Source organism: Bubalus kerabau, chromosome 8 (genome assembly GCF_029407905.1).
Source record: "Bubalus kerabau isolate K-KA32 ecotype Philippines breed swamp buffalo chromosome 8, PCC_UOA_SB_1v2, whole genome shotgun sequence".
NCBI classification, from domain to species: domain Eukaryota; kingdom Metazoa; phylum Chordata; class Mammalia; order Artiodactyla; family Bovidae; genus Bubalus; species Bubalus kerabau.
Window position 1 is genome coordinate 84,012,326 of NC_073631.1, and position 22,725 is coordinate 84,035,050.

At 38.2% G+C, this 22,725-nt stretch overlaps 1 protein-coding gene and 1 long non-coding RNA gene across 5 annotated transcripts in view; both read right to left on the bottom strand.

Annotated features, from left to right (window-relative positions):
- Positions 1-22,725, bottom strand: part of SUGCT (succinyl-CoA:glutarate-CoA transferase) — a 768,109-nt gene that overhangs the window by 621,623 nt on the left and 123,761 nt on the right. The window lies entirely within an intron of this gene.
- LOC129659415 (uncharacterized) lies at positions 13,487-20,276 on the bottom strand. The gene is made up of 3 exons (XR_008718062.1): positions 20,071-20,276; positions 19,444-19,510; positions 13,487-13,833 (listed from the first exon to the last, which is right to left on the bottom strand). It is a non-coding gene; the product is annotated as an uncharacterized LOC129659415 (long non-coding RNA).

Genomic DNA, 22,725 nt, shown 5'->3' on the forward strand with positions numbered 1-22,725 from the left:
TCAAAAAGTCAGACATGACTGAGCACACACACTCCCCTTCTCCAATGTTCTATTTTGTCACTTTTTTCCTCTAGTTCTGATAACCTCTGCTTTTATGTCCTGATGATCTTTTGTCCCGGGAACGTAGAGGGTATTCAGTTCAGTTCAGCTCAGTCTCTCAGTTGTGTCCGACTCTTTGAGACCCCATGAATCGCAGCACACCAGGCCTCCCTGTCCATCACCAACTCCTGGAGTTCACCCAGACTCATGTCCATCGAGTCAGTGATGCCATCCAGCCATCTCATCCTCTGTCGTCCCCTTCTCCTCCTACCCAAACCCTCCGAGCATCAGAGTCTTTTCCAATGAGTCAACTCTTCGCCTGAGGTGGCCAAAGTACTGGAGTTTCAGCTTTAGCATCATTCCTTCCAAAGAAATCCCAGGGCTGATCTCCTTCAGAATGGACTGGTTGGATCTCCTTGCAGTCCAAGGGACTCTCAAGAGTCTTCTCCAACACCACAGTTCAAAAGCATCAATTCTTCAGTGCTCAGCTTTCTTCACAGTCCACCTCTCACATCCATACATGACCACTGGAAAAACCATAGCCTTGACTAAACAGACCTTTGTCGGCAAAGTAATATCTCTGCTTTTGAATATGCTATCTAGGTTGGTCATAACTTTTCTTCCAAGGAGTAAGCGTCTTTTAATTTCATGGCTGCAGTCACCATCTGCAGTGATTTTGGAGCCCAAAAAGATAAAGTCTGACACTGTTTCCACTGTTTTCCCATCTATTTCCCATGAAGTGAATTGACCTAGGAATGGGTATAGGGTGAGTTTGTAATGGGGGGGCGGGGGGAGTTTGTATTGGGGGGGGAGCCAAAAAGTTCTAAGAGGAACTTATTTTTTTTTTGCAAAAAAGCAAAATGGCTGTCTGGGGAGGCCTTACAAATAGCTGTAAAAAGAAGAGAAGCGAAAAGCAAAGGAGAAAAGGAAAGATATAAGCATCTGAATGCAGAGTTCCAAAGAATAGCAAGAAGAGATAAGAAAGTCTTCCTCAGCGGTCAATGCAAAGAAATGGAGGGTATTAGGCTTAGTGAAATAAGTCAGACAGAGAAAGGAAACACTATATGTTATTACTTATATGTGGAATCTAAGAAAAAACAAACTAGTGCATATAACAAAAAAGAAACATACAGATATGTAGAGAACAAATTAGTGGTTACCAGTGGAAACAGTGGCTGACTTTATTTTTCTGGGCTCCAAAATCACTGCAGATAGTGATTGCAGACATGAAATTAAAAGATGCTTACTCCTTGGAAGGAAAGTTATGACCAACCTAGATAGCATATTCAAAAGCAGAGACATTACTTTGACAACAAAGGTCTGTTTAGTCAAGGCTATGGTTTTTCCTGTGGTCATGTATGGATGTGAGAGTTGGACTATAAAGAAAGCTGAGCGCCGAAGAATTGATGCTTTTGAACTGTGGTGTTGGAGAAGACTCTTGAGAGTCCCTTGGACTGCAAGGAGATCCAACCAGTCCATCCTAATGGAGATCAGTCCTGGGTGTTCATTGAAAGGACTGATGTTGAAGCTGAAACTCCAGTACTTTGGCCACCTGATGCAAAGAGCTGACTCATTGGAAAAGACTCTGATGCTGGGAAAGATTGAGGGCAAGAGGAGAAGGGGACGACAGGATGAGATGGTTGGATGGCATCGCCGACTCGATGGACGTGGGTTTGGGTGGACTCCAGGAGTTGGTGATGGACAGGGAGGCCTGGCAGTGCTGCAGTTCATGGGGTCGCAAAGAGTCGAACACGACTGAGTGACTGAACTGAACTGAGTGAGGAGAGGGAAAGGGTGACAGGCAAGATAATTGTGAAGATAAAGAAGAACAACCTACTAAATATAAAATAAATAAGCTATAGGATATAGTATACAGCAATATTTTATGATAACTATAAATGGAATATAATCTATAAAAATTTTGAATCACTAAGCTGTACACCTGAAACTAATATTGTAAATAAACTACACCTCAATTTTTTAAAAAGCCTTCCTCATCTCAATATTAAAAGACAAACCTTTTGCATTTTCTTCTAAATAGAGATTTTTCTCATATCCAGCAAATGGAAAGGACTACATACCCTTGGGACTATACTTACTTTTATATCCTGATTTTTACATTTAACAAGAATTTTCTCATATTTTTATATACTCCCTAGAACTTAATTTTAAAAGTAAAAAAAAAAAAAATAGGAAATGAGCCATTAAAGGCAGTATCAGTAGAGGAAGGAGAGAAGACAGTGAAATGCAAAGGGTTAAGAAAATTAGGTAGGAAGCAGAAACCTCAAATACAAATAATACATTGTTTGGCAGTGAAAAAAAGGACAGATGAACAATAGCTGGAATGCATAGCCAAATCACCAAAAATGGTGTCAAGAGAAGACTGTTTATGATGCCACCTTTTCTGGGGTATATTGACTTTTATAGAAAATTAATCAAGGACCAAAAGCCTTGGCACTAAAGAATGAATCTCTCTTGGTGGAATTTCAGGCATTTTCCAAAGTTCATGGGAGAAAGATTTTATAATCAAGGGAGGCATTTTCCTAGAAACTTTAAGTCACAGAACTACATAAAACAACCCTGAATATAACAACAGCTTATAAACCAAGTCCCGGCATGAGAACAAAATTAACTAACTTATACACTCTGCCTACATCTGATCATTCTAAGTGACTAAAATCCAAGCCTGTAAAGGTGAATGTGGTGATGATTTCTGTCTGGCCATGTCATATTGCATTGCTTTCCTGAGCTCCTGTGGAATGGTTCCCAGAATAACAGGGGAGGGGGGTACTCTCTAGAATGCAGTACATAATTAAGTTCTTTACTGGTGACTCGTCTGAAAGTGACCTCATGGGAGTTCTGGGGAAAGGCGCAAAGCCAGGTGTGGATTAGGACAAGAAATCATGTCAGTGATCAGATGATTCAGCAGGTAAAATATGTATTATGTCACTGCACTTCAAGCAAAAAATTCAGGCAATGAATACAGGTACACAGTGCCAAAGACTGCCATGTTCATTAACAAAACCAACTCAGTGATGAAAAAACAACTCTAAGAATAGCCAAATAAAGAAAACACATTCTAGGCTTTATACACTAATTCTGTTTTATTTCAAAGTTTGTATTTACATTGTATTTTTTCATCCAGCAAATATTTATTGAGTGATTACTTTGTTTAGGCAGTGTGCAAGGTGCTGGGAATATAGTGGTGAAAAGAGATGGATTCTCTGCCTTCATGGAACAGGGTCTAGTGAGAAGACACACGGTGAACACACCTCCCAGGGATGCGAGGAGTTTAGGGGCGGCCATGTGATCGGAAGCAAGCCTAGGGGACTTAGCTCAAAGTGGAGTTTGCATGACAAGCACATTCTTTTCACACTTTCTCGCCCCCTCCTCCCACCAACACACACAAATGTTTTGGCAAATATAACAGTCATCTTTACTAATTTGGGAGTCACTTCACAGGAACAGAAACAATGAGAATATTTCACGATATTTACACAAACACTTGGCCAATTTCTCCACTGTTCTAATACATCTCACCAGAGAGTAAAATCAAGTCAACTGATTTCAGAACCTCACTAGTTTATATCACAGTCAGAACTTATCAACGATGCGCCACATGGCACAGGCTGGATGGCTTTTAAGATCTAAGCTGCAAATTGTAAACGAGTTTGGGCTTTTCAACATCACCTCTAAAAGACCTCAAAGGTATACCGACAGAAGCAGCCTTTGATGACATACTGTATCATGTATCCATATTCTCATATGTCCCTGATTCAGCACATTTGCATATGATCTGCATTCTAACATATCCACAAATATGTTTTTATATGCTAGAAGACTGTAATATGATAGAGCCCTTAAGGAGTCACTCTGCTTTGTTGTGTCAATTCTCATATCCATCAGACAGTGATCATTCTACTAGCCACATCCTCCACCTACTCCTTAACCACAATTGGAGGGCTAGACAGTTGTGAAGAGGGCATACTCTTGGATCTTTTTGACATCCTCAGCAGTCTGGTAGAAAGAAATTTGGATCTTGAGTCAACAGGCCTGAGTCTCAGACTCAGCTTAGCCCCTTACTGCAAAGCTCTCAGTCAAGTTTGCGAGACATCACTAACCTCCTCATAGCCCTGTTTGTGACTTCAGAACAATATTGTGAAAGTGCTTTGAATACACTCAAAGGCAGGAATAATGAAAATTATTTAAAGAAACATGTTATCCATGAAAATATAGGCTAAACAGCAAACTTGGGGTTTTATGACACAATTTAGTAATTTCAATTAATTAATGTTTTTCATAGTTTACTTATATAAATAATATATCTAGGAAAAGCTTCTCCCACAGATGGCAAACCAGGCCGGTCAGCTTTAGAAATTCCAAGTATATTTATTGTTTTTATTAATCAAAGAAGAATTTCTAAACTGCAAATTTTTCACCTTTCTACAAATTTTAAACACACATGAAAACTCTATTGGTTTAGAACACCAAAAAAGCATCTGTGGTTTGACTCTAGAGTAGCAAAATTTCTGACACACCAAGGGGGCTTTAACGTAGATGTCACGTGAGTGTATGCTCCTCGGTTTTTGTCTCATCGTTTCTAATAAGATTTCTAAGACAAGTATTATCAGTTTACCTCCAGAGGTTGTAGGTTGGCAGTTCAATGAGCATGATTCATTGCATTAATGTGTATTGCTTGGTTTACATAGTATTGGGTTGGCTGAAAAGTTCATTTGGGAATTTTTACGCTAACCCAATATTTCAAAAATTGAAAGTTGTATATAAAAATTCAGATTTCTTACTTCAAAAAAATGCAAATTTGGCTACTCTGGGCTAGCTGTGTGATAGAGAAGGCTTATCCTGGCTCATGAGAACCATCTTTCAAACATGCTCAGTAATGATCACATTAAAGACTTCAAATGAGCTATGTAGGAATATTTACACTATGAGAATTGGCAAATTCTATAGATCACAGCTTTTTTTTTAATTTTTCTACTTGGAGTATAACTGCTTTACAGTGTTGTGTTTCTGCTGTACAACAATGTGAATCAGGTATAAGTATACATATATCTTCCCTCTTAAGGCACTGCTGCCCACCACCCACGTGCCACACACCCCTCCACCTCCCCCCGCCAAAATCCCATTCCTCTAGGTCATCACAGAGCTGAGAAATCCAGTTAAACATTACAAGCACACTCTATACTTGGGACCACAATCTCACATGACAGCAACTGGCTGGACTGAGTAGTGATTATGCCCTCAGATAGGATGTGGGCTCTTTAGTCCATATCTACCACTATTCCCTATTGTCTTTTGTTTGGCTTAGTTCACTTGTTTTAATTATCTGGCTGACATATTTCAGCATTTGATTTTGCAACTCTTGGTTTACAGTCATACTCTTCTTAAAAAAAACAAAAAACAAAAAAAACTCTTAGGATAGCAAAGAAAAAAAGCCAAGCCACTGTGCTTGCTTTTATAATTAAAAACAAAGAGCAGGCATAAATTGAACACTGTTGAACAAACTGAAATACCATCTTTAGGTTCCTTTTATTCCCTTTTCTAATCATTGTGTTATTTAAGTAAAAAAGAACACTGTAACAGATTTCAAATCATAAATTGAGCAGTTAGCAAAATGAATATCTTTAAAAGATAAGAATATTATTTAATTGCATATTCTCAAGAAACTAAATATGAAACACTGAGAATTTTTATTTCTAGAGGTAAAAATCATTGTCAAAAGTATGAAGGCTTTTTGATTTGTCTGAAGACCTTATATGGATATTTGACGGAAATCTTGAAAACCTGGGCAGAAAAAAATCTTACACAAGACAAACCACTGATTAAATGACTCTATCAATAAGAATGTCTGAACATGAAACCAGATATAATAGCGGTCAAGAAAATTCCCTTTCATGTCACATTACGTGGGTTCATACACAGATGACTGTTGCTTAGCCTGCCCTAATATGTAGGTCTGTGCTTCCAAAGACAATAATGCTTTCATTATCACTCCCTTCCCTTGGGGCATAAGTATGACAGTCCTACCCGCTCGAAGAAAAGCATTTTCTCAAAACCACTTTCCAAGGTCTCAAAAACAAAAATAAAAGACAAAATTAGGGAAAGAACGCAGACCAATAGAAGTTCCTGAAACAGTTCCCATCAACAGCTTTTGTATTTCTGGACGGTCTCCTAACAGTAATCACCACCAGGAGAAAGGGGCAATATGAGCATTTGTCAGGAGTCTCTGTCTCAACACACTGCCTCTAAAATTCTCTTTCCTCTCCTATCTACCACTAAATTTGTTTTCAGTCTCAGACCCAGACCTACTTTAGCTTGCTTACTGATCTTGCCTTTTTTTCAAAATGCTCAAAATGAAAAAGTGTTTGGCCTTCTATGCTAGCCCCCAAATTATAATAAGATCATTTTTATAGCAGCAAGAAAACAAGGACATTAAATAAATAGAAAAAACAGAAAGAGGGAAGGGAGAGAGGGAGAAAATAAAGAAAAGAAAAACTAAAGGACATAAAGCATGTTTTGAGGCAGCATCAGAGAAGGGAATGAAGTTTCTAAAAGAGAATGAGGAAAGCAACTGTCCCATGTCCTTTTAGATTGCTCTTCATATAAATTTTGGGGTAGAATCCAAATACTGTTACTATTGATCCTCTTGATAAAACTTTGCCTCCATACACTCTGATACACATGAGACATTCAAGAGTGAACACAGGAAAGTTCAGGAAATGATCCAAATAAAGTCAAAAAGAGTTTGTGGTAGTACCCAAAAACAAAGGAAAACAACAGCAAAAAGAACAAGAGTTTTACCTTCATTTAGTAAAGCACCAGCTGCATTGACTTATGTCGAGCTTTGTTTCAGTGTATTAATTTTTACCAATTTAAAGCTAAAAGCCTCTACTTCATTTACCTCACAAAAAACTGAGTTCTTTTGGGAGAACTGAAATTTTCAGGTTTGTAATACAGTTGACTAGCAAAGAAGTAAATTTCCCAGACTTATAACAAGCTATATCAGTTCTTCTCCTAGTCTAAAGCAGCAGCCAGCATCCTAGAGCCTTACTCCCACATTTAGGCTCAATGGTAAAAGAATCCATCCTGCAATGCAGGAGATGCGGGAAATGCAGGTTCGATCCTTGGGTTGGGAAAATCCCCTGAAGGAGGAAATAGCAACCCACTCCAGTATTCTTGCCTGGAAAATCTCACAAACAGAGAAGACTGCAGCCCACAATCCATTGGGTCACAAAAAGCTGGACACAGCTGAGTGACTGAACACACAATATAATGTCATTGGTGGGGCTTCCTAGGTGGCTCAGTGGGTAAAGAATCTGCCAACAATGCAGGAGACACAGGAGATGCAGTTTCGATCCCTGGGTCAGGAAGATTCCCTAGAGGAGGGCATGGCAACCCACCCCAGTATTTTTGCTAGAAGAATCCCATGGACAGAGGAGCCCAACAGGCTACACAGTCCATGGAATCACAAAGAGTTAAACACAACTGAAGCAACTGAACATGCACTCACAATGTCATCAGTACTTTTATCTTAATTTTGGTTGAGGCACTTTAACATGCACATTCCTTCCACTTAGAATCTGAAAAAGAATGAATATGTGCATAGGTATGACTGAATCATTTTGCTGTACACCTGAAACTAACACAACATTGTAAATCAACTGTATTCTAATATAAAATAAAAATTAAATTTAAAACATCAAGAAAAGCAGTAGCTAAGTAAGACTTTTATTTTTTAATGTTTACGTTCTAAATAACTGCAAGAGGTCATCAAAAGTAAAGACTTTGGGCAAAAAAAAATCATTCTTGAGGCAACCAATACACTTCTCTGTCAGTATATAAAGGGTTAAGGGATGTAGTATTGATAAAAAAGTAAGAGTGTGCTGAAGAGACTGGACTTCCCAGGTGGCTCTTGCGGTAAAGAACCCACCTGCCAATGCAGGAGACGTAAGAGACTCGGGTTCAGTCTCTGGGTCGGGAAGATCCCCTGCAGGAGGGCATGGCAACCCACTCCAGTATTCTTGCCTGAAGAATCCCATGGACAGAGAAGCCTGGAGGGCTACAGTCCATAGGGTCACCCAGAGTCGGACATGACTGAAGTGACTTAGCATGCACGGAGACAATGGTAATAATAATAATAAAAGCTAACACTTATTAGTGCTGACTATGTAGTGAGGACTGCTGTCAACACTGTGTATATATAAACACATTTTAATCTCCATAGCAATTCAGGAGGCAAACATTGCTGTTGTCCCCATTTAATGAAGAAGGGAACTAAGGCGAGACCCTGTTTCAACTTGCTCAAAGACCTCAGCTACTTAGTGGCATATTGAGGACTTAAACCCAGGAGTCTGGCTCAAGCCTATATTCCTAACCACCACTCCAGAGGCCTGAAAAGGAAGGTTACCAAATGGAAAGAAATTAATTCAACAATAAGGTTAAAATTAAGTTTAAAAAAAATTGAGGTTCTATCTTATAGAGAAAAATATATATTTTGCATGCAGATTAAAATGTCCTACCTAATAAACACAGTATAAATTTTAATGTGTACTTGGCAACAGATAACAAATACAATTACAAACATTAGGATGAACATAAAAAGCCTTCTTCAGAAAGACGTGAGCACAATATTGTAACCACCCAAGACGTCCTGCTTTTAGTGCATCTCACGAGCCCATAGTGCCATCCAGTGACAGGAGAGGTGAACCACGTGTATATCCTCTTCTGCAAATTTTCATAATCTTTTCTTTAACAAATACAGAATTTTCACATAAAAGAGCAAACTTAGATTAGTAATAATCTTTTATTTTTACAATAACTTTTCCCAAATTACCCTTACATTTAAATTTCCTCTCCATTATTTCTTAATGAAACATATGACTTAGAAAAGATAATCCCAAACTATTAACTTGAGGGTAAGAAAGCTTGCTTGCTGAAAATTTAGTATTTCATTTTCCCCAAGCAATCATTCAAAATGTTTCGTGAATACCATTTAATTCACCCAGTGAGGACATAACACTGGCGCCATATAGGGTACTTCAGTGTTTCCTAATATAATCTTTCAGTTAGTGGAGTTTGGAGTTCAGAAGTAGCCAGTGTTTTTGTTCAGTCGCTCAGTTGTGTACAACTCTTTGCGACCCCATGAATTGCAACACGCCAGGCTTCTCTGTCCATCACTATCTCCAAGTTACCTCAAATTCATGTCCATTGAGTCAGTGATGCCATCCACCCAAGAGATTGGCAAGTATTATTCATAATACCACAATAAACTATGGAAAATTCTGAAAGAGATGGGAATACCAGACCACCTGACCTGCCTATTGAGAAACCTATATGCAGGTCAGGAGGCAACAGTTAGAACTGGACATGGAACAACAGACTGGTTCCAAATAGGAAAAGGAGCACGTCAAGGCTGTATATTGCACTCTGCTTATTTAACTTATATGCAGAGTACATCATGAGAAATACTGGGCTGGAAGAAGCACAAGCTGGAATCAAGATTGCCGGGAGAAATATCAATAACCTCAGATATGTAGATGACACCACCCTTATGGCAGAAAGTGAAGAGGAACTAAAAAGCCTCTTGATGAAAGTGAAAGAGGAGAGTGAAAAAGTTGGCTTAAAGCTCAACATTCAGAAAATGAAGATCATGGCATCTGGTCCCATCACTTCATGGCAAATAGATGGGGAAACAGTGGAAACAGTGGCAGACTTTATTTTTTGGGGCTCCAAAATCACTGCAGATGGTGACTGCAGCCATGAAATTAAAAGATGGTTGCTCCTTGGAAGGAAAGTTATGACCAACCTAGATAGCATATTCAAAAGCAGAGACATTACTTTGCCAACAAAGGTCCGTCTAGTCAAGGCTATGGTTTTTCCAGTGGTCATGTATGGATGTGAGAGTTGGACTGTGAAGAAGGCTGAGCACCAAAGAATTGATGCTTTTGAACTGTGATGTTGGAGAAGACTCTTAAGAGTCCCTTGGACTGCAAGGAGATCCAACCAATCCATTCTAAAGGAGATCAGCCCTGGGTGTTCTTTGGAAGGAATGATGCTAAAGCTGAAACTCCAGTACTTTGGCCACCTCATGAGAAGAGTTGACTCATTGGAAAAGACTCTGATGCTGGGAGGGATTGGGGACAGGAGGAAAAGGGGACGACAGAGGATGAGATAGCTGGATGGCATCACCGACTCGATGGACCTGAGTCTGAGTGAACTCCGGGAGTTGGTGATGGACAGGGAGGCCGGTGTGCTGCGATTCATGGGGTTGCAAAGAGTCGGACACGACTGAGCGACTGAACTGAACTGAACTGATTTATACTACCGTCTAAACGTTTTAATTACTTCTTTTTGCAAATTCATGCTTTTTGTGTGTGTGTGTGCTCCCTGAATGCTTTCCTTCATTTTATTTATCTTTTGAAATACTGACTTTCATTCTGTTGATATTTTGAGTCTTTTGATATTTGCTCTTTCTCTTCTTTTATGAAATAGTAAACACAGCTCAATTAATTTTTAGCTGTTCCTCTATTACAAGAATTTAGTTATAAATTTTCCTGTAAAGCTTGGTTTGGTTGCATTGCACAAGTTTTATTTCTGTAAACAGCTTCATTGAGGTATATTTTACATATGGAATTTTCCCATTTCAAGGGTAAAGATTTTTGGTAAATGTACCAAAATGAGCCATTATGACCAGGTTTAGAATATTTTCTTCATTCTAACAGGTACCTTTGTGATCATTTACAGTTAATTTGCATTCCCACTGGCCAGGCAACCATTAATCTACTTCTGTCTTCATAAATTTGTCTTTTTTAGGCATTTCCTAGAAGGCAATGGCACCCCACTCCGGTACTCTTGCTTGGAAAATCCCATGGACGGAGGAGCCTGGTGGGCTGCAGTCCATGGGGTCACTGGGGGTCGGACACGACTGAGCGACTTCACTTTCACTTTTCACTTTCATGCATTGGAGAAGGAAATGGCAACCCACTCCAGTGTTCTTGCCTGGAGAATCCCAGGGACGGGGGAGCCTGGTGGGCTGCCATCTATGGGGTCGCACAGAGTCGGACACGACTGAAGTGACTTAGCAGTAGCAGCAGCAGCAGCAGCAGAAATGAGATTCATGAAGTGTCTCACGTCTGGCTTCTTTCATTAACATGTTTTGAAGTTCATCCATGTTGTGTGTTTCAGTTCACTTCTTTTTTATTAGTGGTGGTTTACCACTCTATAAAATTTTTGTCTATCCACTGAGCAGTTAACAGACATTTAGAATGTTTCCAGTTTGGGGCTATAATTAATGAACATTTGCGTGCATGTTTTGGTGTGAACATGCATTTTCTCTTGGGAAGAGATGAACGGATGGAATTGCTGGGGCATAGTTAATTTACTTTTACAAAGTTGTCAAGTTGTCCAAAGTGTCTGCACCTTTGTACATTAATTGATATCAATATATGAGGGCTCCAATTTCTCCATATTCTCACCAATATTTGTTATTTGTGAATAAATTAGGAAGTCGTAATTATACTTTTTCTGATGAGTGTGAAGTGATATCTCAATTGTTTTTATCCCTAATGACTAATGACGTTGATCTTTTCACGTACTTATTAGCTATTTGTGTATCTTCTTTAGTGAAATGTCTATTCACATCTTCTGCCCATGTTCTAACTGGGTTGTCTTACTGAATGATTAGAGTTCTTTTAAAATCTGGATACAAGTCCCTTATTAGATATGTGATGCAATCTTCTAGTCTATCTCTTTTCATTTAATTCTGTCCTTTGAAGCACGAAAGCTTTGAATTCTAATGAGGTCCAGTTTGTCAACTTAAAAATTTTATGTACCATTCTTCTGGTATTATTTACAAAATCTTGGCCTAACCCACAGTCTCAAAGGAGTTCTGTGTTTTCTTCTTAAAGTTGTTTGATACATTTTTACTGAATTTTTGTGTACGATGGGAGGTAAGCACCTCAGTTCACCCTTTTACACGTGGACATCACTTTCCCAACACCATTTGTTGAACAATTCTTCCCTTAATGAATTGCCTCGCTACTTTTTGTTGACTATAAATATAAGGATTTATTTCTGGACTCTCAATTCTCTTCAGTGGGTAGCCAGAGAGGAGGTCTGAAAACACCTGCTCCAAATAGCAAAGGAAATTGCAGGCAGATCCCTGACCAGCAGTACCTGCACTATGGAACCGCCAAAAAGAGACAGATGCAGCAATGAGGCACAGGTGGAGAAGGAAAATGGGCATGCGAGAAGCGAAGCCAAGCGAGCACAATGTCTATATTATGAAAACTGATTTCTTAAGTCTAGTTTTCATCCCAAACTATATTATGTTGATTATACCATTAAGATAAAATAATTATATATAAGAAAGTCTCATCAGTGTTGTCGTTGCTACTGTTGTATGGGGGGTGTTATTTTTTGTTTTTACTAGACTCTATTTTTTTGAGCATTCTTAGGTTCACAGGAATATTGAGCAGAGGGTACAGAGATTTCCCATGTATCTCCTACCCCACATTATACACAGCCTCCCCAACTAAAAACTTCCCCTACCAGAGTAGTCCAATTTGTTACAACTGATGAACCTACACTGACACATCAAGTGAGTTCTTCTATTTTTTCTGAAATATTCACCAAACCCTGAATCATAGTTATTGCTAAGGAGTGGAATGACCAAAAAAGTTTTAGTTCAAAGTTATACATTTGTGTATCTTTGGCATTTTCTCCCCCAGACATGCATTTCTTTTCTTAAAAGTATAGAAAAGTCCTGTGCTCCACTTTACTATAATTATCAGGAAAAAACAATGAACAATAAGACGTTTGTCTCTATTTATATATTTCAATCATTGTGTGATTGATATTTTTACACAAAGAAAACACAGCTTTTGCTTAAATTAATAAATACCTTCACAGAACTACTTACAAATCTAATTGTTTTGTAAAGTATATTTTCCAATTAGCAGCTAAGCCAACTTTTAAATTCTTTCATTTTTAAAATGCCATGATTAACAACATGTCTATGGGAGTATGCATGATTAAAAAGACAGATATGTTAACTCTGATCACCAGTATGTGAGAAATGGAGTCTTGAGGTTCACATCTGTGGCCCTTTGAAACATCCCTCTTTTGCAGCTGTTTCGCTTCAAAGGTTCAGGATGGTGAGTTCACACAGTCTTAGGGACTGCAAGTCCACTGACAAACCAGCTGCTGATCTGCAGTTAGTCCATATCATCATTGTTAAAGCTGTGTTCAATGGGCCATACAGTCATTTAAGGCTATAAGGTTCTTTCTAAACCATTCTTTGCTCTGTTAGTTTCCTGACAAGCTAAAGGCCCCTTGAGAGTTCACAGAACTAAAACTTCAAGTACAGTGACATCCATAACCAAACCCACAGGAACCAGCCAGGAAAGTTGCTTCAAATATGACTTGAGTCTTGAAAAAAAATTGGGGGGAACTTTAATGTCATTTAACTTTAAGAGTATCAAGATGATATGTGACAGAGATACAGGTTTATTCTAAAACACACCTTCTTTTCAAATGTGACACACGGGTGCTACTACATCAGAGTCACCTGGGATGCTGCTTCAAACTGTCAGGCTCTTGAATCCTGCCCCAGACCACTGGATCTGAACAACTGAATGTGAGTCCCAGAAATCTGTTTTTTTTTTCCCAAAGCTCCCTGGACACTTATACACCTATTAGAACTGCCAAAAACAGAACACAGACAATTCCAAGTGCTGGTGATCATGTGGAACAACAGGAACTCTCATTCATTGCTGGCTGGAATACAAAATGATACAGCCATTTGGAAGACAGTTCAGTGGTTTCTTACAATATTAAACAGAATCTTACCACATGATCTGGCAATTGCACTATTGGTATTTACCCAAAAGAAGTTGAAAACTAGGCCATTCAAAAACCTACACATGGATATTTATAGTAGCTTTTTTTTTCATAGTTGTGAAAACTTGGTACATACAGGCAATGGAATATTATACAGCACTAAAAAGCAAACAGAGAAGGCAATGGCACCCCACTCCAGTACTCTTGCCTGGAAAATCCCATGGATGGAGGAGCCTGGTAGGCTGCAGTCCATGGGGTAAAAGCAAAGCGTTATCAAGTCATGAAAAGACATGGAGGAAATTTAAATGCATACCAATAAGTGAAAGAAGCCAATTTTAAAAGGCTACATAGTGTATGATTCTAATTATGTGACATTCTGGAAAAGGCAAAACTTTGGAGACAATAAAAAGATCACTGATTGCCAGAGTGGGGGAGACAGGAAATTAACTGATAAGCACAGAGAATTTTTAGGACATTGAAAATATTCTGCATGATTCTATAATGATGGGTATACGTCATTACATTTTTATGCAAACCCATAGAAGGCACAACACAGAGAGTGAACCCTAAGGTAAACTACGGGCTTTACCCTAAGGTAAACTATGGGGGATTAAGATGTGTCAGTGTAGGTTAACTCTTGGTTTAAATAAGTACCATTCTGGTGAATGATGATGATACACTCCAGTGAGTGTAGGCTCTTCATGTGTGGGGCAGGAGATATATGACAAATCTCTGTACATTCCTCTCAATGCTGTTGTAAACCCAAAACCGCTCTAAAAAATAACGTTTAAAAAAAAGCTGCCTGGTGACTTTCCTACACCGTAAGTTTGGAAATCATTTTATAGAACAGCGATTCTCAGACTCTTCTGCACACTAGCATGATCTGGAGAGCTTTTAAAAATCCCAGTGCCCAGGCAATGCCTCATACTAATTAAACCAGAATCTCTTAGGGTGGACAAAGGCAGTAGTTTTTGAAACTTTCCAGATGATTCCAATGTACAGCCAAGTCGAAGCATCAGTGTTATAAACTAAAGCCTCAACATGCAGCTTGGTGCTGGTGGTGATTTAGTCACTGAGTTGTGTCTGACTCTTGTGACCCCCTGGACTGTAGCTTGCCAGGCTTCTCTGTCTGTGGGATTTTCAAATTCAGTCTCTATGAGTGTCAAACACTACTCAAGTTGAAATTTTTAACAAGAATAAGAACAACAACAGCAAAAATGTTTAATACCCAGTTAGTTATTGTGGCAACAAAAAAGACTTCATACGCTGCCATAAAAAATAATGTTAAGTATGAGTTAAACACAGAAAAGTCCTCATTACCAATATGAAACAGATAAAAAAGAGGAGGAAGTTTTTCAATACTTAATGTGAGTCAAACAAGGATACTTATTAAGTCCAGGCTTCATTGACAGAAAACTTATGCTCTAAATATTACAAATCAGTTTTATTACATAATATGATGGAGGCAGTGACCAATATTGTGCAACTATTTCATGCTATTACAAATCAATCTGCAACAATTTAAGGATATTTAGAAGATATGAAGGAGATTTTCAATAAGGTATCAATGTCAGAGAAATAAAATGATTCAGCAAGCTACTTCCTCAAGTCAAGGCCTTTTGTAGTTAAAAGACTGAACGATGCACTCTGTTTTCCCTCAGTGGCTTACCAGAGAGTAACATATCTAAGTACAGTGGACTTGAAACTACAGTTACAGAATTTTAAAAGCATGTATTTACTCAAAGAATTACAAATTTCAGACTCAAACTTCACTTATAGAGCGAACAAAAAGGCCAAAGGAGAATGTACTCATTTTACTATTGCAGCCTGGCTTGAGGTCAATAGAATCAAAAATATGAAAGAATTACAGAGCAATTTAGTGGAAAGGAAGTCATCATTTCAGAAAAGATTCAATGGTTTACATGATTTCAAACCATGCTTTGTTTCTGCAGCTTCCTTGAGATAAAACCTCAGAATGTATCTGTTTTATCACCCACCCTGTAAATGTGGTTCAGCTTCAGGAGGAATGGATTGAACTGAAAACAAACTATCCCACCAAGAAGAAGAGTATTCTTGTAATTTTATAGATAAATATATGGATTCTAGAGCAACCCCAAAATTTCTGGCAGTTGTCTCTCAGCAATGCTTTAATCCTCTGCCCCTATGAAAATCCACCAAAAAACTAAAATTGCTGAATTAATCATTGATGTAAAACTTGAATCAGAATTAATATGGCCCCTCATTCATATAGAACTCAAGATTTTTTTAATATTAACTAAAATTTATATATAAAACCATAACTTTCTGTAGCCACATCTACCTGCTAAAGCGGTGAACTGGTTTCCTACTGCTACTGTTACAAATGACCCCAAGCAACATTCCACCACTTACCGCCATTGTCAGATCTTAAACTACTAACTCTGATCTTCCTGCCTCCCTCTTATTAAAAAAACCTTGTAATTACATTGGGCCCAGGGAGATAATCCAAGATAATCTCCCCATCTCAAAAGTCATTTTTTTAAGATTTTTTTTTTAATGTGGACCATTCTTAAAGTCTTGATTGAATTTGTTACAATATTGTTTCTGCTTTATGTTTTGGTTTTTTGGCCTCAAGGCATGTGGGATCTTAGTTCCCAAACCAGGGATCAAACCCACACCCCCTGCATTGGAAGGCAAAGTCTTAACCACTGGGAACACCAGGGAAGTGCCTCAAAAGTCTTAACTTAATCATATCTATGATGTTCCTTTAATCATGTAAGGTAACATAATCACAGGTCCCAGGGATAAGGACATGGGCATCTTTCTTGTCCATCATTTGGTCTACCACAGGTAATAATAGGGAAAGAGTAGAAAGTGGACAAAGGTTATGGTTAAATACCACTTTTTACCGTCAAACAAGTAGGAAAGGAATAAAGGAAATACTGGACCCTCTATGCATGTTCCCATTCTTCTGCATTCTGAGACTGTTCTGGCCATTGCAATAGCCATTAACTAACTATATGTGGCTATTAAGCCTTTGATGAGGATATTTCAAATTAAGATGAGCCATAAGTATAAAGTACATTTCAAATGTGAAAGACAGTACAGAAAAAATGTAAACTATCTTCTCATTAGTTTTATATCAATTTTCCATTTTGAAATAAAAAAGTGGGGGCCTATTAAATGAAATATGTAATTAAAATTAATTACATTTGTTTTTACTTTCTCTTATGTGGTCATTGGCTTCCCAGGTGGCACAGTGGTAAAGAATCCACTTGCCACTGCAGGAGACGCAGAAGATTTGGGTTCGATTTCTGGGTCAGGAAGATCCCTGGAGTAAGAAATGGCGACCCACTCCAGTATTCTTGCCTGGGAAATCCCATGGACAGAGGAGGCTGACAGGCTACAAAGAGTCACAAAGAGTTAGACATGACAGAGACTGAGCATGCGCGTGCGTGCGCACGCACACACACACACACACACACATAACGTGGCCATTAGAAAAACTTAAATTACATATGTAGGGAGGTAGCACTTGAGACTGTTAATTTTATGTGTCAACTTCTCTGGGCTGAAGTCCTAACCCTAGCACCTCAGAAAGTGGCCATATTTGGACATAAGGTTTTTTAAGATGTAACTAAGTTTAAATGAGGTCACTTGGATATATCCTAATCCAATATGACTGATGTCTTTATAAGAAGAGAAAATCTGGACACAGACATACATGTGCAGAAGGAAAATGATGTGAAAACACAGGGAATGATAGCCATTGACAAGCTAAGGAGAAAGGCCTGGAATAGATCCTTCCCTCAAGGCCCTCAGAAGAAATTAATCCTGACAACACCTTGACCATAGAGTTCAACCCTCCAGAACTGTGAGAAAACAAATACTTGGTTGCTTAAGACACCAGTCTATGGAACTTTGTTACGGCAGCCCTAGCAAATAATACATCATGAAAAGGGTAACCAAAAACAGAGTATATAAGAACATCGGACAAATAGACTTTGAGACAAAAACTGTTACTAGAGGCAAAACAAACTGCATTGTAGAATGATAAAATGCTCAATTTAGCAATAAGACATAACAATTATAAACATACATTTATTAACGAGAGCCTCCAAAACGTGAAGCAAAAACTGATAAAATTGAAGGAAGCAAAAAACAATAGGACAGTAATAGAGACTTAAAAATACCACTTTCAATAATAGATATTAATATAACAACTAGGCAGAAAATCAACACAGAAATAGAAGACTTGAAATGCAAAAATGCAGATCAAAACCACTTCACACCCATTTCAAAAGCTAAAGTAAAAATTATGGAGAATGGTGAGTGTTGACAGGAATGTGGAAAAACTATAAACCTCATAAATTGCTGGTGAGAATACAAAAATAATACAGCTGTTTCAGAAAAAAAAAACTTAATAGCCCCTCAAGTGTTACACGAAACTTTCCCATGTATACCAATTAGACCTAACAAACATCTATCTATACAACACTCCATAACAACAGCAGAATACACATTCTTCTCAAACACACATGAAACATGTTCTGTGCATGCATGTAGGCTCAGTCGTGTCCGACTTTCCAACCCTATGAACTATAACCTGCCAGTTTCCTCTGTCCCTAGGGTTTCCCAGGCAAGAATACTGGAGTGGGTTGCCATTTCCTCCTCCAGGAGATCTTCCTGACCCAGGGATTGAACCCATGTCTCTTGTGTCTCCTGCATTGGCAGGTGGATTCTTTGCCACTGGGCCACTGAACATCTTCCAAAATAAACCAAAAAACAATCCTCAGCAAATTTAAAAGGCTTAAAACTCCATAATGAATGTTCTCCAACTACAATGGAATGAAGCAAGAAATCTGTAACAGAAGGGTATTTGGGAAATTTACAAACAGGTGGAAATTAAACAAAACATTCTTAAAAACTAACAAATCAAAGAAGAAATCTCAAAGGAAATTAGAAAGTAACTTGAGATGACTAAAAACAAAACACAACACACCATAACTTATGATATGAAGCTAAAACAGTTCTTAGAGGGAAATTTATAACTGAAAACACCTATATTAAAAAAAGAAAAAGACTTCAAATCAATAACCTAACATTCTGCCTTAAGACACCTCAAAAAGAAAAGCAAACTAAACCCAAAAGTAGTGAAAGGAAGAAACTACTAAAGATAAAAGTAAAATTAATGAAATATAGAATATAGGAAACCAGTAGAGAAAACCAATGAAATACAAAGTTGGTTTACTGAAAAGATCAACAAAATTAACAAACCTTAAACTAGACTGACCAAGAAAAAAGAAAGAAGACTCAAGTTATTAAAATCATGAATAAAAGAGGGAATATTTGTACTGAATTTATAGGAAAAAAGTATTATATATGACTACTATTAATAATTATTTGCCAATAAATTAAATAAGCTAAATGAAATAGAAAAAAATTTTACAATGAATCAAATTACTGACACTGACTAAATAATAAATAGAAAAACTGAATAGACATACAATACCCAGATTAACAGTCATAAAATTTATCCCAAAAAAGAAGCAGCTCAGGCTTTTTTACCTTCACTGATGAGTTCTAACAAACAATTAAATAAAAAGTACCAATTCTTCACAAATTCTTCCAAAACCTAGAAGAGGAGAAAACAACTCATTCTATGAAATATCACCCTGATACTAAAACTGGTAAAAAAAAAAATCACAGTAAGAAGAAAACTACAGGGCAATTCTCCTTTCTGAATATAGACCTTAAAATCCTTAGCAACATACTAGCAAACTAAATATAGCAACTATACCAAGATTCACACAACAAGATCAACTGAGATTTTCCCCCAGGATTGCAAAATTGATTCAATACACAAAAATCAATGTCACTTGTTAATCAATCAATAATCAAATAACATATTAACAGGATAAGTGATACAAACCAGTTAATGATCTCAACAGTCACAGAAATAGCATCTGCCAAAATCTGCCGGGATCCAGCCCCAGCTGATCCAGGGTATTCAAAGGAGAGACGGCATAGGCGAGGGTCAGGAAACAACTGCTTAATTACATGTTAATTAAGGATACAAAGAGTAATAGAATGAGGATAGCTCAGTAGGAAAATTCAGTGGAGAAAAGAGGCTGAGTAGCTTGGTTTACGCGGGAGACCAATAAAACTTCAAGACAAGAAGTTTGCACCACTTACGTAGGCCGCAGGCGTCCTTCCGTTCTCCCGAAGGAGAGGAGACACTGAGGCCTCCCCGGTCGGATCTTAGAAGCCCAGGCATAATTAGCAAGCATGGTGGGTTCTGCGCTCCAGATGGAGACTCAGCTAGAATTTGGGAGAGAGAGTGACATGGGGAGACCAAGTTTCAGTGAACAAGGCCCGCACTTTATTTTCCAAAGTAGTTTTTATACCTTAAGTTGTGCATAGAGGATAATGGGGGAAGGGGTGGAGTCATGCAAGGACAGCAGTTCCTGGTCCTAATTGAAGCCAGGCTTTCAAACTTATCATATGCAAAAGTTCAGGTGAATTACATCATCTTCTGGCCCGGAGGCCTGTTAACATTTTAAGAAACTTATTTTTCTCTAAAGGTGATTATTCCAAAGTCAGGCACCAGCCTCCAAAAAAGCATTGGACAAAGCTGCATTCCTATAGGGCAAAGGTGAGGTGGGCTCAATCAAGAAAAGAATTAACTCAAGGGTCCAACGTTACAAACATTGAGGCTACTACTTACATTTCTATACATCCATTATATCAATCAATACACTGCCAAGGACACAGTAGGTACGGAGTATGGAGACTTAGCAGCAAACATTGGCTCAATAAGTGAAAAACCCTTCACCAATACAATTTCTAATCAATCTTTTAACTACTCAAAGGAATCTGTGTTTAGACAGTTTAGAACATCTCCTGCCTCTCACAGTTGGGAGGCTCTGAACAATCACATGTGGCCGGAAAAACCTATTCAGGCAGGCTAGAGGATTTCCAAAGGAGTTTTTAGATTGAAACACTGTCACACCCAGGAATTATTAACTGGAGCTGTAAGCTAACTCTTTTTTCAGAGAGAGGTAGTGGGGGACAGCCCCCCGTAAAGTCAGAGGTGTAGGTGAAAGCACAAAGCAGAAAGTAGGCAGACTCTGGTTTGGGGGGTAGATGCTCGAGAATTTCCAGGGGGACTCCTGAGGCTCAATCCCGCCTTTGCGTATGCCGAGCCTCCTTCCTCATGACCTTTGTCATGGGCGGAATTCCTCACGCTGGCTCCCGGCAGTGATAGAATTCCAGTTGAGCTATTCCAGATCCTGAAAGATGATGCTGTGGAAAGTGCTGCACTCAATATGCAATATGCACTCAATATGCAATATGCCGGCTCCCGGCAAAAATCCAACACTCTTTCATGATAAAAATATTCAGCAAACAAAAAATAAAAGAAATTTCCTCAATCTGATAAAGAGCATCAGTGAAAAAAGCCACAACTAATAGCATATATACTGGTGAAAAACTGGATTTTTGGCCCTGAAAAGAAAAGAATGTCTCTTCTTGGCACTTCTATTCAACATTGTACTGATGTTCTTTCTACTTAGGGCAAGAAAAGGAAATAAACGGCATATATATCAGAAGAAGTAAAACTACCTGTATTAATAGATGACATGACTTTGTATACAGAAAATCTTATTATCCACTAAAATAACTATTAGAACTAAAAACACAAGCCCAGCAAGGCTTCCCTGGTGGCTCAGATGGTAAAGAATCCACCTACATTGCAGGAGATACGGGTTTGATCCCTGAGTTGGGATGATCCCCTAGAGGAAGAAATGGCAACCCACTCCAGTATTCTTGCCTAGAGAATTTCATGAACTAAGGGGCCTGGTGAGCTACAGTTCATGGGGTTACAAAGAATCAGATATGACTTAGTGACTAACACACAGCAACATTGCAAGATACAAGATCAATGTACAATCATTATGGTAAGTTCTACTGCTCAGTGCTAACCATATTACTTACCAAAATTACTCTCCCAAAAGGTAGGCCAAGATTTCTTATATTCGTATACCTCTCTTAAAAGCTAAAATATATTCCCCAGTCAACTTATTCATCGTAACATTGTCAGGAATAACAGCATGCTTGGCACTAAGAACTCAATAAACATTTAAGTAAATAAATAAATGAATCAATGAATACTGGGTGGGCCTTATACTCTTAAGGAGAGTAGAAGTATAGCACAGTCTCTGTACAGATTGAGTTCAGGTCCCAACTCTGCTATTTATTTGTCTATGTGACACAGGGCAAGTTACAATGCTATTCTATGTTTCTGCTACCTCCTCAGTAAAATAGGGATAACAGAACTATTGGGGAAATAAATTAGTTAATATATACAATGTACTTAGAACAATGCTTAGCATAAAATAAATATAAGTTTTATTATGTTATTAGTTCAACTTTGGAAAATGTAAACAGTCTACACAATACACCATCTACTCCAAAGTCAGCAAGTGTATAGCACTTCTCACAATGTTGCACCTTATATTATTATGTTAAGAATCACAGCACTCCTTTTCCAGAACCTGTCTTGACCTTCCCAATACCAGTCTCCAGTAAGCCCAAATAGGAGAAAAAATTTAGCACTGTTTGCAATGCTGTGTTGATTTCACTGTCATTCTACAAAAACAGCACCAGAACGCAACATTTGCTCTACAGGCTTGATCTAGTTCCCTGCCAATAAATTCTCTCCCCACAAGAATGAACAGTCTGTTACTGACTTCGAACTTCTAATGGGCCTACTAACCACAGAATATTGGATTATTATTTAGATTAAATGTCACCTCCCATTTATTTAGATGACTATTTAGCCAGACTTAG